The 14,131-nt window shown below is 42.6% G+C and overlaps 1 long non-coding RNA gene across 1 annotated transcript; it reads left to right on the top strand.

The window, feature by feature from the left end:
• Positions 1–6,867: 6,867 nt before the first annotated feature.
• LOC128411191 (uncharacterized) lies at positions 6,868–13,364 on the top strand. The gene is made up of 2 exons (XR_008329718.1): positions 6,868–6,955; positions 12,825–13,364. It is a non-coding gene; the product is annotated as an uncharacterized LOC128411191 (long non-coding RNA).
• Positions 13,365–14,131: the final 767 nt, after the last annotated feature.

The following is a 14,131-nucleotide window of genomic DNA, read 5'->3' as shown; positions in this document are numbered from 1 at the left end:
TGCAAACAGTTAAAATCTTTGGCAGGGATGTAAAGACACTTGTAATGTAGAATTGTTTTAATGGTAATTATGGTTATGTAAGAGCTAGATACAGCATCTTAAAAAGCAGAGACATCACCTTGCCAACAAAGGTCCGTATAGTTAAAGTCATGGTTTTCCCAGTAGTGATGTATGGAAGTGAGAGCTGGACCATAAAGAAGGCTGATCGCCGAAGAATTGATGCTTTTGAATTATGGTGCTGGAGGAGACTCTTGAGAGTCCCATGGACTGCAAGAAGATCAAACGCATCCATTATTAAGGAAATCAGCCCTGAGTGGTCACTGGAAGGACAGATCCTGAAGCTGAGGTTCCAATACTTTGGCCACCTCATGAGAAGAGAAGACTCCTTGGAAAAGACCCTGATGTTGGGAAAGATTGAGGGCACAAGGAGAAGGGGACGACAGAGGACGAGATGGTTGGACAGTGTTCTCGAAGCCACAAACATGAGTCTGACCAAACTGCGGGAGGCAGTGGAAGATAGGAGTGCCTGGCGTGCTCTGGTCCATGGGGTCACAAAGAGTCGGACACAACTAAACGACTAAACAACAACAACAACAACAACTATAGCTAGATAAGGGTAAAAGATGCAGTAAATTTAAGCTTAAAGATGTTACATACACTTCAGGTTACATACACTTTAGGTTACAGACTCTGCTAACCCAGAAATAGTACCTCGGGTTAAGAACTTTGCTTCAGGATGAGAACAGAAATCGTGCAGCAGCAGCGTGGCGGCAGCAGGAGGCCTCATTAGCTAAAGTGGTACCTCAGGTTAAGAACAGTTTCAGGTTAAGAACAGACCTCTGGAATGAATTAAGTACTTAACCACTGTATATATGACCAGCGGTGGCTGGTGCCCATAGAGATCATTGAGGTCAACAGTAGGTGGACCCAGAGCCAACTCATTCTACTTTTGTCCCCATCTTCTTCACTGCTGAGTTCTACAAAGGCAACACAGAGGGAGGTGAGGCAGAGCGCCATTTGCCCTAATGGGCCAAGCTGCACTGTCCTTGACACTTACCTACTCCAAACGTCCTTTTGGCATTTGGAAGAGGTCATGTGAAATTCCGTTCCCCTCCCCGCCAAAGCTATCCCTCTAAGTGGTTTCATGGTTGCAAGCCAAGCCAACAAGGTCTATATCTGGCCACAAGGATGTCAATTAATGCCAGTTATATTGTTAGGAATGTATGGATTTCAGTCACTGCTAATTCCACAGTCTTCTCCAAAGAGACAGCTTGTTAAGTGAGATGTGTTGGCCAAGAACATGAAATGTTGTGAATTGCTCCTCTCTAATGGCGTGAGAACCGGGATCCCGACGTTTTGTTTGTTCTGGTAGGGTAAGTTCAGCCTTTGGTGAGAGGGGGAGTCTGCCTTGCGGAGGCACTGCTAAAGTGATTAAAATCTGAATTTACACATGTCTGAGAAGCAAGATGTGTGTTCTGCTGGAGTGAATTAAGGCAAGCAGATTTCCAACGACACTTTGATAGCATGCCAGCTGCTCTCCAGCAATTCCTGACACCCTTCTTTATTTCAGATTTTAAAAAAAGAGGGAGGGAGAAAAGAATTGGCAATGCTTTTATTTAAATCCAATATCGGTCCGTGTTGGTTGAAGTGTAATTGAATAGCTGTGCTTTTAAAAAGAAAAATGTCAGGGGGTAGCATGGCAGTAAAGAGTTTGTCAGTAGTCTTGTCCCCTGTAGACAGGGCCATGACTTGTAACTAAACGATGGGAAGAAGGCATAATCCAGGCCCTTGTCCAGAGAATGCTAGTTGCATTTCATCTTGGCTGTCACTTAAAGCTCCCTGAACGTCTTTAAAACTGAGTTTCCCTGTCGCTGTTGCTGCAAGACACCCTGAGTGCTTCTTCACTCAGACTCTGTCACTTACTCCCATCCCACCAATGCAGTTAATGCATTCCAAAAGCCAAGGGTAGTGTGGCTTTTACGGTACAATTCCCTAGTAAATTACTCTCTGAATCACTTGTTTGGGCGAGATTTTGGGGATGCCATTTCAATATACTAGTGGAACCAGAAAACAAATGGGCTGCCGTTCTTCAGCCTTTTAGGTTTTAGTGTTCCTTACTTCTTGCATTAATGAAAAAAACCAGGTTCTCCAATCTTCAAACGATGCATTGATATTGTTTACAGTCATACCTCATGTCACGTTTGCTTCATGTTACATTCTTTCAGGTTACATCCCGCGGTGACCCGGAAGTACCCGAAAGGGTTACTTCCAGGTTTCGCTGCTCGTGCATGCTCAGAAGCGCTAAATTGTGTTTTGAGCATAAGCGCCAAATTACACCGCGCACCTGCACAGATACGGCGCTTCAGGTTGCACTCTTTTCATGTTGCGAACAGGCCTCTGGAATGGATCCTGTTTGCAACCAGAGGTACCACTGTATATTACTGTAGTAAGCATCATTGTGGTTTGTTTCAACCCATGTGTTATTACTTCCTTTTTCTAATCAATTGAGCAACGTGGAGCATTCAACCTTGTAAAGGAAGGATCCAGGTCAATTCTACATGTTTTTTTTAATTTTCATTAGTAGTTGCATTCGTTTTACTGCCATGCTCTTTGGTAGCACAAGAAATCCTAATTTCTTCCACCTCTCCACATCACAACTTTTCTTTGGCCTTCTTGTTTTGAGCTGCTAATCTTTGCCGAGTGCTGTTGTTTCCTGCAACCTGCACTGCTAGGATGTTTACTTCCTGGATTGAATTCTAGTGTAGCTGCTACACTAATCCTTAAATAAATCTTTTTCAGTTTAACTCTCTTCCCTTAACCCTATCGGCCAATGTTTACACTAATTTAAATGGGCAGGATATTAGATTAACGTTAATTGATGGAGTCAACATACTAATCCAGTTTCTACAGGTTTGCACCTTTGAAGAACATATTAAGCACAGCCACATAAATTACCCTTTCTCATGGACACAGTAGGAGAGAATATGTTTAGAAAGAGGCCTGCTATTAAGTTTTGGAAACCAAAGATGCTTGTATTGTGTGCTTCTCAAATCTGGTGAAATATAAGCCAGCTCACATTGTTAAGCTGCATTCAGTTTCCCTCGCACACTCTGTGGCCTTGAATTCCAGAAGGTCATTTGAAATGAGCTGAAGCAACCTTTTACACTAACAAATGGCATATTTCAGAAACTCAGCGCCATATTATTTGGTATCTGGGGGTGTCTGGGAGACAATGATAAGAATCTTAAGCGATGCACTGGTGTGCTTTCCATCTAAATAAAGGGAAAGGATCTAAACTACAAGCCACAAAGTAACTTTTAGTGACTCATACTATTATTGTGACTGCAAACAAAGGTTGTAAGAGTGCATTTGCATTTTTTTAAAAAATAGCATGATAGGAGACGACCATGTGTCCTGCTTTGCAGAAGACAACCTTCTGTTTGAAGGGTTGTCCAATGACAGTCCTCTGTTTGAAGGACTATCCAGTTCAAGTCTGGATAAAAGATGAAGAACCAAAAGAAGGGAGATCAGGGTCCTTGAAGTTGTCCCTCAACTGCTTGCACAGGTCTTCTTCCTTGCTGTCTTCCTCTACCTACCAATCCTACACATAGACAAATGCAAGTTTGCAGCTCTATATACTAACTGTGAACTCATTTATCACAACTGCAGAGCGGTTATTACGTGGCACCTGTAACAAGTGCCAGTTCAGCATATCAAAATAGTCTAGAGAGGGCATAAGGAGTAAGGCAACCCCACAAGCAAAGTAGTCCCAAACTGTTAAGGGCTTTATATACCAACAGTAACACCTGGAACCTGGCCAGGTAGCAAGTGCAGATCACTGAGCCGAGTTGTGCCAGGGTCTCACACTTGGCAGCAACCATGCTGCAGCCTTCTGCACTAACTGCAGTTTCTAGGACAAGTGCAAGGGATGGAGTGCATTGCAGTAATCCAATCTTGAAGTTGCCAGGGCCTGTATATATGAGGCTGCATTCAGTTAACCCTGATTTCCTTACAAGGCAGGATCTGCAGCACAGCTGAACCATTTGTATATCGGCGTAATAAAGTTAACAGCTTACTATTAATTCAGTTACAGTCCTAAATGGTGCTTTGTTGTTAAATCCAAGGCAACCCAGGGCCCAGGTTACAGTCGTTCCCCTACAGGGTAGGTGTTTATGGGAACGGTAGCACCAGAAGTTTTCCTGGAGCCCGCAAACCTAATTTAGCTGCGGTGATGTGAAATTACTGACTCAACACTCCTGTAGCAACGCATGTTGCAAGAAATCGCAGGAAGACAGATGGAATGCTTAGCAGTTTAACCACAAAGGAATGCTTGGATCTGATTACCCTTAACTGTTAATCTGATGATCATCAGTTGTGGTGTACAATAGGAGTCAAACCGCCTTGTGACTGTACTGGTGAATAATACTATAATGTTACTAGGAGAATTCTCGTGTACTTTTGCCTTAACTCAAAAGCTCCCAAATTTTAATTAAGGATGACTTTACTAGGGGAATTTGGGCTTCGTTTGCACTCAGCTTGCCAATCCATTGGCATTCTACTGCAAAATGATGTTCTTTCAGGGCCAAACTGCACATGAAGTTAATCACATCCCGCCATTAAGCACAGGGTGGTTTTTTTATAATAATATTTTATTTTTCCCCCTTGGAAAGTTACATTTGTTACTCAACAATTATATTCCAATTAAACAAAACTAGTGAATTCCCACTCACCCAACATCAATGTTTATAACCCAAATAACATACAATTGCTTTTTAAGGTTCTGTCTTATCTAATTTCATCCTCTCTAACACATTCTGCTATTTTATTACACTTCAAACCCCGTTGTGGTCTTCACATATGGCAAATAACTTTTTCTATAGACTGGAAAGGGTTTCCAGTCTTCTTTAAAATATCAGAAATTTGTGTCTTTTATCAGTGCCATCAATTTTGCCATCTCTGCATATTCCAAGATTTTCACCAAACCATTCTTAGTGCAGGGTAGGTTTCTTTGACACCCAGTGTGAGGGCCAGGTTTAGATTAAAAAGACCCTGGGGGGAGGGTAAAAGGACTTTAACCCTTTGTTGTTCTTGTTTTTATTATTGCCGCAGCAGTAATGCTCACCCTGCCTAGTGATCTATGTTCAGAATCTTGGGATAGAAGGGGAAAATATTTTAAAAAACACAGATACAAGGCGAATCTTGAGACTCCTATTGTCTTGCCTGAAGGGCTAGAAACTTGAAGGAAGGAGAAACAGAAGGAGTAGAAAGGCGGACTGAAAGAAAGTATAGCAAGAAAGAAGGAAAGAGAAAGGAAAGAAGAGTCCATGTTAAGCTATTAAACTTGCCCCCAAAGGAGGCAGTGGTGGCCACCAAACTAGATGGCTTTAAGAAAGGATTGGACAGATTCATGGAGGTTAAGGCTATTGATGGCTACTTGCCATCATGGCTATGACTCTGCCTCCATAATTAGAGGTAGTAATTATTCGCTGAATGTCGTTTGCTGGAAACCACAAGAGGTGCTCAAAACTTGCTTGTGGGTTCTCCACAGACATCTGATTAGCTACTGTGAGAAAACAACGCTGGACTAGATGGGCCATTGGTCAGATCCAGCAGGCTCTACTTATGTTCTAAGGAAAGGAGAAAAGAAAGGAAAATGAGATCCACATGATGTCAAATTGGTTGTCATATACCAAATCATATGCACTTACAATATTTGTTTCATTAAAACATTTGTTCCAGGAACTATAGTCAACGTGCTTAGCAATAATGGTAACATACACCATAATAGCAAAGATAAAACCATTTAAAACAACTACTAAACATTACAAGAGGGGGAAAAACAATAAAAGAGCTGCAGCAAAACTAGATCAGGACAAACTATTAAGTGGATTTAGCCAAAATCGGAAGAGGACAGAAAGGTTTTTGCTTTGAACAGTAATGTCAACATAGGCTTGCCATATGTCAGGAAGATTCCTGACATGTCCTGATTTTGGGGTGTTGGGGAATTTTGCCGAAGTAGCAAAATGTCAGGGCAAACCCAGATGTATGGCAACATGATGAAAAAAGCAGCAGAAACAGCTCCAAAAGCTTAAAATCACCTTTTTGGGGGGAGGTTTCCCAACAAATTTGGTGGCTTTCCTTAAAAAAAAGCTCAGAGCTCACCTTCACTACCACCACTCTGCGGGTTCAAGGTGGTTTGTGGGAAATGCTTCAGGGAACAAGGCTGTGTGCATGGGGAGTGAATAGTCATTTCTACTTTCTCGGCCTCTAGGGAAAGTTGAGCAACTGAAAATCATCAGGCTCCCTCCCCTCCCCCTTCCTCTCCTCCTCCTTCATCTTCTTCAATTCCCTGGGAGCAGAATTGTATCTTTGGCAAGTTTTTGAAAAGTTGATTGCTAGGCGGTGCAACGGATGAGTAAGCTTGCCAACTGTTGCCAACCTGGACGCAACTTTCTCTTCTCTTCTGGTAATATTTCCCTCTGGTATCATTGTCAAGGAAAGGGCTGTGTGCTGGTTGTTGCTTCATGAATAATTGCCTTTCATCTTTTAATGGGAAGATTTCAAAACGGGGAAGATACAAATGATTTGCCACGGCTGCAAACCACCACCACCTCCTGCAAAAAAAAGGGGGGGGGGAGAGACAACAACACATGGGTAAAGGAAGATAAAAGAGAAATGTCTCCATTCACGGCTTAACCTGCCAAAAGAGTATATCATGACCCCAGTTTTAATTACAAGGTACGATAATGAGTTTCATCCAGAAATAGCCGGTCTAATTAAATCTCTAACTGCAGTTTCCATTCAGCCTTGGTGTTACGACCTGAGGGGAAAGGAAAATACTTGAAAGGACTAGCATTGTAATACCAGCATCTACTTCTCAGACTTCTTAACCACAAACAAAGAGTGAGCGGAGCAACAACTTGAGGCTGCATGGGAGAATGGAGATCCTTTGCGGGTAAGTGTGTGTGTCGCCTCCGCTATTTGTTTATCTCTTCCTTTATTGTCTCTGCTGCCTTTCTACCCTTTCAGGCAGGGAGAAACTGAAGCCCCATTTTAATGCACATCTAATTCATACTTCTCAGGACAGTATGCAAGATATCCTTTGACATTCGCACTTAGGAACATGGGAAGCTGCCAACTGAGTCAGACCGTTGGTCCATTGAGCTCAGTATTGTCAGTGCTGATGGCAGCGATGTCTCTCCAGGACTTCAGACCAGGAGAATCTGAATTTTGTGATGCTCTTCTTCCACACAATAATGTGTGTGGAAATGTGTGTGTTAGGGAAAGTGTTCGGGGGGGGGATGCATACATTAGTGAAAAGAACAAAAATGCATTATATTCAGGGAAACGGCTTGCAGCAACTGGGTATGCTAGGAGAACTGCGCACTGAAATGCCAACTTTTTTTTGTGAGGATTTAAAACACACACACAAACCGAAGAGGAAATGTGGCAAGCTCAATTTCAGACCGGCCAATTTCAGTTTCTCATTTTTTCCTCATTTGTCAATCCCAGGGTAGTCAAGGTGGTTCAAAATGTTGACAAATCAGCTAATAAATACAATATTAAAGCCACCTTCACAAGTACAGTTTATTTAACCCAAACAGCCCTTTGAGGGGGAAATAAACTGAAGTTTGGCATAGTGCATGAGCCTTAGCTTCCACCCTTCTCTTCCTCTACTGTCAGAGGAATTATGCCTCTGAAAACCAATTGCTGGAAATCACAGGCGGGCAGAGTATTTTCTTATGCTCTTGTGTGGAATGCTGATCCTGCGCTGAGAAACACAAGCTCAAGAAAAACATTAAGTTTGTTTCAGCTGTTGTGCCATCGGTAGCAGACACTCACCCACCTACAACGGGGAACACAGCATCGCAGTCTGCACATGACATTCAGGCGATACTTCCTTCTTGAAGACATTGTACGTCTTGAGTGGGAGCACATAAGGATCCATGTCTTCCGCCATGCCTGAGGAGGTGGGTGCAGTTTGTTCCTCATATATGCAGCCCTGTTCTGGGGCAGAACAATAGCTCAGTCAGTAAAGCATGAGGGTTAATCTCAGGCCCAGGGATTCAAGCCACAGGTTGGGCAGAAGATTACAGGGGGTTGCACTAGATGACTCTACGATTCTATGAAACCCTCAATCTGCCCTGCTGAAGGGGGTTTGGAAGGAGCAGAGATCGCCTAGGTTCCTTCCCAGCTCTGATGTCTTTGCCGGCAGGAGAGCTCTGCCTTTGGCAGAAACCCTGGTGGTGAGGAGCATCACAGTATGTGTTAAATGTTCGGGAAAAGTCAGAAGCCCAAGGCAGTATAAGTTCCTCAACTACGTATGTTCATTTAACATTGTCAGTGACAACAGCTCACTCATAGGGAAACAAGAACCGAACTGACTGGGCAACACAATAATAATGCCAAGCATGAACTGACCATTGACAGTTGACAGTTGAAAGTGCATGCGCTCACTTGCCATTAGAACGTTCGTCTACCAACGCTTATACGATTGGTTAGAATGCGCCTTGTAACATAAAATGTGTTAAACCCAATACATAACAGTGTGTGCCCAAATGGCAGTTGGAAGCTACAGGCAGTGACATCCTCATCACTGGGAGTTGCCAGTAGAAACCCCTGAAGAGGGCATTTCACAGGTGAGGCTGGAAGGTAGTGCAGCAAAAGAAAACTTCTTCCCTGGCTGTGGGTGTGCTGCCCCATACAGCCCCACGACTGCCGGCCAGCACTTAGGACTGAAGTCGTAAGCACTTTTTGCAGAATACCTTGAATTCATCGGGGGATGTGGGAGCATATGTCTAATTCCATTTCCCCCTGCATTCAGCTGGCTGTCTGCATAGAATCTAGGTACACATACCGCAGTGCCCTTAGAGTAATTGTTTAGAGGACATGCAAAGCCCTTCTTATCCTTTTGGGATTTAGCCTGACTCCTCTTTGGCAGAGAGACAGAAGAACTGACAGGGCTTCTAAGTTGGCCCCGTTAAATAAATACAAACTAGATCTTGATGTTGCATGGATAGACGTAAGGACATAAGAAGAGCCCTGCTGGATTAAACCAAAACCCCATCTAGTCCAGCATCCTGTTTCTCAGTGGCCAGCCACATGCCTATGTCAATCTCACACTCAGGTCTTAAGGGCAACAGCACTTTCTCCACTTGCAATTGCCAGCAACTGGTATTCAGGGCATATTGCCCCCAACACTGTGGGTGGTACATAGCCATCATGGCTGGTAGCCACTGAAAGCCTTATTGTCTATTCCCCTTTTAAAGTCACCCACTACTACATCTCGTGGCAGTGGTGACAGCTTAACTATGCACCTGTCAGGACTTCAGCCTACACTCGAGTAGGACTCTGGAAGAGACACATGCCTGACAGGCATGCTGCCTCCCTCCTGGTTAATCGTTCGGGAGCTTCATAAGCTTTCTTCAGCCCGAACATCACAGCGACCGATGCCAACCGACACCGGCACACTTAGGGATCCGCAAAGTTTGCGCAACTTGCGTGACAGACCTCAGCAACTCCGCATTTTGGCTAATCTACTTTATTTACATATAAACACACACGGAGCACGGCAACATGGCTCCCTCTCTCTCTAGCAACAGACAGCAAAGAGAAAAAGAACAAAGGACAATAGTCTCGCTTCACGGAACACAGTAACACAAACATCCTGTCTCCGTCACTTCCCACTCTGTGGAGTCAAAACATACACCATCATGGGATAGACAAAAATCCCATGACTGCAATCATGGAGCAGGAATTCTAACAGCACCAAGTGATATCATTTGTCTGTGATCAATCTTCCAAGATTTAGCTTCATTGGATGGCCCCACGTCTAATATTATGAGAGACAGAGAAAAACTTGCATAATTCTGCACATCTCTATCATGTTTCTCCCCCTACCTTTTCTCTAAACTAAAAAGTCCCAGTTGTTGCAAATTTTCCTCACAGGGGGCGCGTTCCTCCAGCTTCTTGGTTGCCCTTTTCTATATATTTTTTCCAGCTCTACAATATGCCTTTTGAGTTGCAATGACCCGAAATGTACACAAAATGAAATGACACGTTTGAATGTATGAATTATTTCCAACAAAAAATAGTACGGTTTGGGTATTGTGAGGAACTCAGTCTGTGGCATCCTATCAGGAACAACTGTTTTATAACATTCCAGATAATTCCGTCACACGGATCTGCTGTGTGATGGCACTGTGCCAAGAAAAGCCATTTTAAAGGAGCCCGTGGCAGCCATTTTGTCTGCACTGACACCAAGCTGAAATCCCTTTTCTCTCCCTGCTCCCGCTCCGCTCAAAACCTCTCTCAGCCCAAACTTGGCTCATGCCTGAAAAATATCTCTTCATTTGTCATGAGTTGTTTGACATCATTTAACATTCACCCCTTCACTCAAGACGCTAATAGGGACCATCCTGTGTCTGTGTGCAATCAAACCTTCGGGTTACTATAGGGTTTTTTCTGAAATAAAGAATTATCTCGCCCACAAATAAGTTTTATGGTGCTTAATTTCTAGTTTCTGTAACCACTGGTTTTCTTCAGAAATAAGGTGAGAAGAATCTTCTAGACCCCACTGTATGTCACAAGAAATGTGTTAAATACTCAGCCTTGTGTATTGACCTAAGGTAAATATTCAGTAGCCTGTATAAACAGCTAGCAGTTAAGTCTGGGCTAAATAAAGTCCAAAAACGATGTTTAAACAGTGAGAAAGCAAACATCTAATACAGGTTTTTTCATGTTGTAACCTGTTGTTGTTATTCCTTCCCAGAAGGATCCCTTAAATCATTTCTCAAAGTTCCAACCTTTGGGTGGCAGCCAATTTTCCAAATGAATGAGGTGTTGGGGGATGTCTCAAATGGAAAAGCAAGCTGGAAATTGGAGGGGTTTTTCCTTGTTTGCTTGCTTTAATTATGCAGCATTTCCACACAAAGTGGGATCCTGTACAGTTGATTTCCAAAAGATCCTGCCACTTCAACTACAGTTTCCTTTCTTAGCAAAGAGCTAATCTGTCTAGAAGAGGAAAAACAATTCCAGAAGGAAGATTTGTATGTGGTATAAGTTTTCGTAGAATAGAGTCCACTTCATCAAAAGTAAGATGTGTGTATGAAGGTGTGTGTAGGCATGTATAGAGAAAGATATATTGAAAGTCGTGCCAAAGGCCAAGAAATGCAAGAAGTATAAATGATATTGAAGTGCCCATCTGAACACACAATAGTTAAGAGTTAGGATGGGACAAGGGGTGTGCATGCCAGCCCCAAGGCCTCTTTCAACACAGCCAAGTCAAGTGTTTGCAGCAGCTCACAAATGGAGGATGGAGTCCTTTAACAGTGGAAGCACCTTCCTGGAAATTCAGTTGTAAGTTTGAAATTGAATTCTTGAGTCTACTTCACAATTCTCCTGCCTAAAGCATCCAGAGCTGTGTCAGACATGCAAAAAATAGATTTCCCAAGATATGCCATGGAGATGTATTTCATGTGATTCCCATTAAGTCTGTTAAGCCCTGTGGCTACACATTTCACCCAGTACGTACAAGTTCATCTTTATCTTCTGACAAGGGTCAACACAGAGAATTGTAAGATCAAGCAGTTATTAAGAAAACATGAGTGTAAATTCCACCTTTGTCCCTCATGTCTCTCTGAGGTGACCCGTTTAAATATGCTTAACATGTTTTTATTGCAAATAATTTTCAGTTGAGCGGAGGTGGGAAATTTCTGGTAACTATATTTCGGGTTTTTAAATTGATTTTGAACCATTTGATTGGCAGATGTGTATACTAGATATCATACAAATGTAAAAAAAACATGGCCTCTGTTAACTATTGCAGATTTTTTATTTTTAAAAATCATTTTTTTTCACCTTTCAGCCAGCAAATGAAAACAGTTCCTGGTATTGTTTCATTAGCTATGAAACTCAAAGTTTTTCTCATAATGCAGCAACAGGGATTTCTTATGCTGAGCTGGAGTAGTGGCTTCAAACATGAAGAGGTCCGTTCCAGGTTCAAACCTCACCTCTCCCATAACTTCATTGAGGTTCTTAGGCAAGTCATTTTTCCGTCATCTTTTATGATAATACTGGTCTATCCTACAGGGCTGTAGTAAGTATTACTGATACAATGCCACAAAGTACCGTATTTTTCGCCCCATAGGATGCACCGGCCCATAAGGCGCACCTAGTTTTTTGGGGGGGAAATAAAGGGGGAAAATTATTTTTCCCCCAGGCGCGGGTTTGGGGCGGGGGAAGCCCGAGCTTCCCCCAACCCCAGCCCCCAGAACAGGCAGCTCCCCGCAAGCCGTGGGAGCCCAGAGCCGGGCTTCCACGGCTTGCGGAGAGCTGCGTGAAGACTGGAGAGCGAGAGGGGTCGGTGCGCACCGACCCCTCTCGCTCTCCAGGCTTCAGCGAAAGCCTGCATTCGCCCCATAGGATGCACACACATTTCCCCTTCATTTTTGGAGGGGGGAAAGTGTGTCCTATAGGGAGAAAAATACGGTACTTTTGGCTACTACATCAATGGCACACCACTGTGTAAATGCGTGAGGACACACAGAGGAAGACTCAAGAGTGAATAGTAGCCAATTCAAACATATATTCATATTGATGGAGGAGGCAAGGTTTGAAGAGGATGCCGGTAATTCCACCACATCCTTACCTAGCAGCTTTGTGTTGTTCCAAATCTTGGCCATGATCCAGCAGGGAAGAGTGATGCATCCTTAACTTGTAACGAGTTCGACAGGATTTAAGTGTTGACTAGAGTTCAGTGAGGTTTTCCCCCCCAAAATTGCTTTTGTTAAAGATTTTCTTGGGCTTCTTGTCTCTATTTTCAGCTCATAAAGTCCCTTCTACAAATCAGTTATATTCGATGTGAGACTTTAATGTTGTACACAGCCTTTACCAAAAGTGTCATGGACTTTGAAGATGCTCAGACTCAGGACGCAAGGGAGAAACATGCTAAGAGGAAGGTACGATTGGCAAACCCTCACTGTGATTCAACTCCCGCCCAGAAACCTATGTCCCCCACTGTGGAAGGATGTGTGGATCAAGAATTGGCTTCCACAGACTCTTAACACAACACACAAAGTTATGAAAGATTTCCCTTCTCCCCTGCATACAAGCACAGGCAAGACTTCATGAAATGTGTTTGATTTCTCAGAATTTTAATTCTGGTGCGTCTGAAGCAAAACAGCAAGACAGAAACTTGGAAAAATCAAGCTGGCAAACCTTCTTTGAAATCAATTATTGCAAGAATAGACTGGGGGTTTTTTGTTTGCTGTATTGAATAAATCTGTTAGACACACAAGATGGATTAATTCAAGTGAAAGTTCTAATCTGGCTAGTAAAATAAAAATATTTACATATCAAGTCTCTTTTTTGTGTGGAGAATGTTTCTAATTTGCATAGGTAATCCTTTGATCTTGTATGCAGATTATACCAAACATATGTGTCATATTCATGTCAGATGCTTTAGATTATAAATTAGAGAGAGCATCTCCACAGATTTCCAGTTCCATTTTTAAGTTCATTCGCAAGTATCAATAAAGATAGCCCATTTCAGCTCCAATTCTGGATTGCCCTGCCTTCTCTCTCACACACACATGCACCTTTTAAAACAAAATAGTAATAGCAATATACTTAAGAAAAATATTAATACACTTAAAAGATCCACATGTTTCTACCATTCTAATGGGAACACCCTTAAAACATGGACATTTCATTTAGATTGTTTGAGACCGATCAATAAGTGGTCATCATTTGGAAACAGTATATGAGCAACCCACAGGACCATTTATAGACATTACCATTGTTTTTTACAGACAGCTACTCAACTATACAGCTTGTTAAATCTCTGAAGTAACAGGAACCCAGCATTAAAGGTCCTTATGGAATAATTACCCGGAACATAGGTGCTTAACAAAGATTAAAAAATAATAATGGGAGAAGCGTTTGCATGTCTTAACATTAATGGATCATGGGTTAAGAACTGTTCATCAAAAGGACATGCCCTCCCTGTTACATTTAAAAGATAAAAAAATCTATCAGTCCATGGCAAGGACACGAAAGAAAAGAGAGTAAGAGAATTAAACACATTCTCGCCTTCAAGGTCATGACCCAGAGAGGCTCGGTCAATTGCTTA

Source organism: Podarcis raffonei, chromosome 3 (genome assembly GCF_027172205.1).
Source record: "Podarcis raffonei isolate rPodRaf1 chromosome 3, rPodRaf1.pri, whole genome shotgun sequence".
Lineage (NCBI taxonomy): Eukaryota > Metazoa > Chordata > Lepidosauria > Squamata > Lacertidae > Podarcis > Podarcis raffonei.
This window is presented reverse-complemented; position numbering and strand designations above follow the sequence as displayed.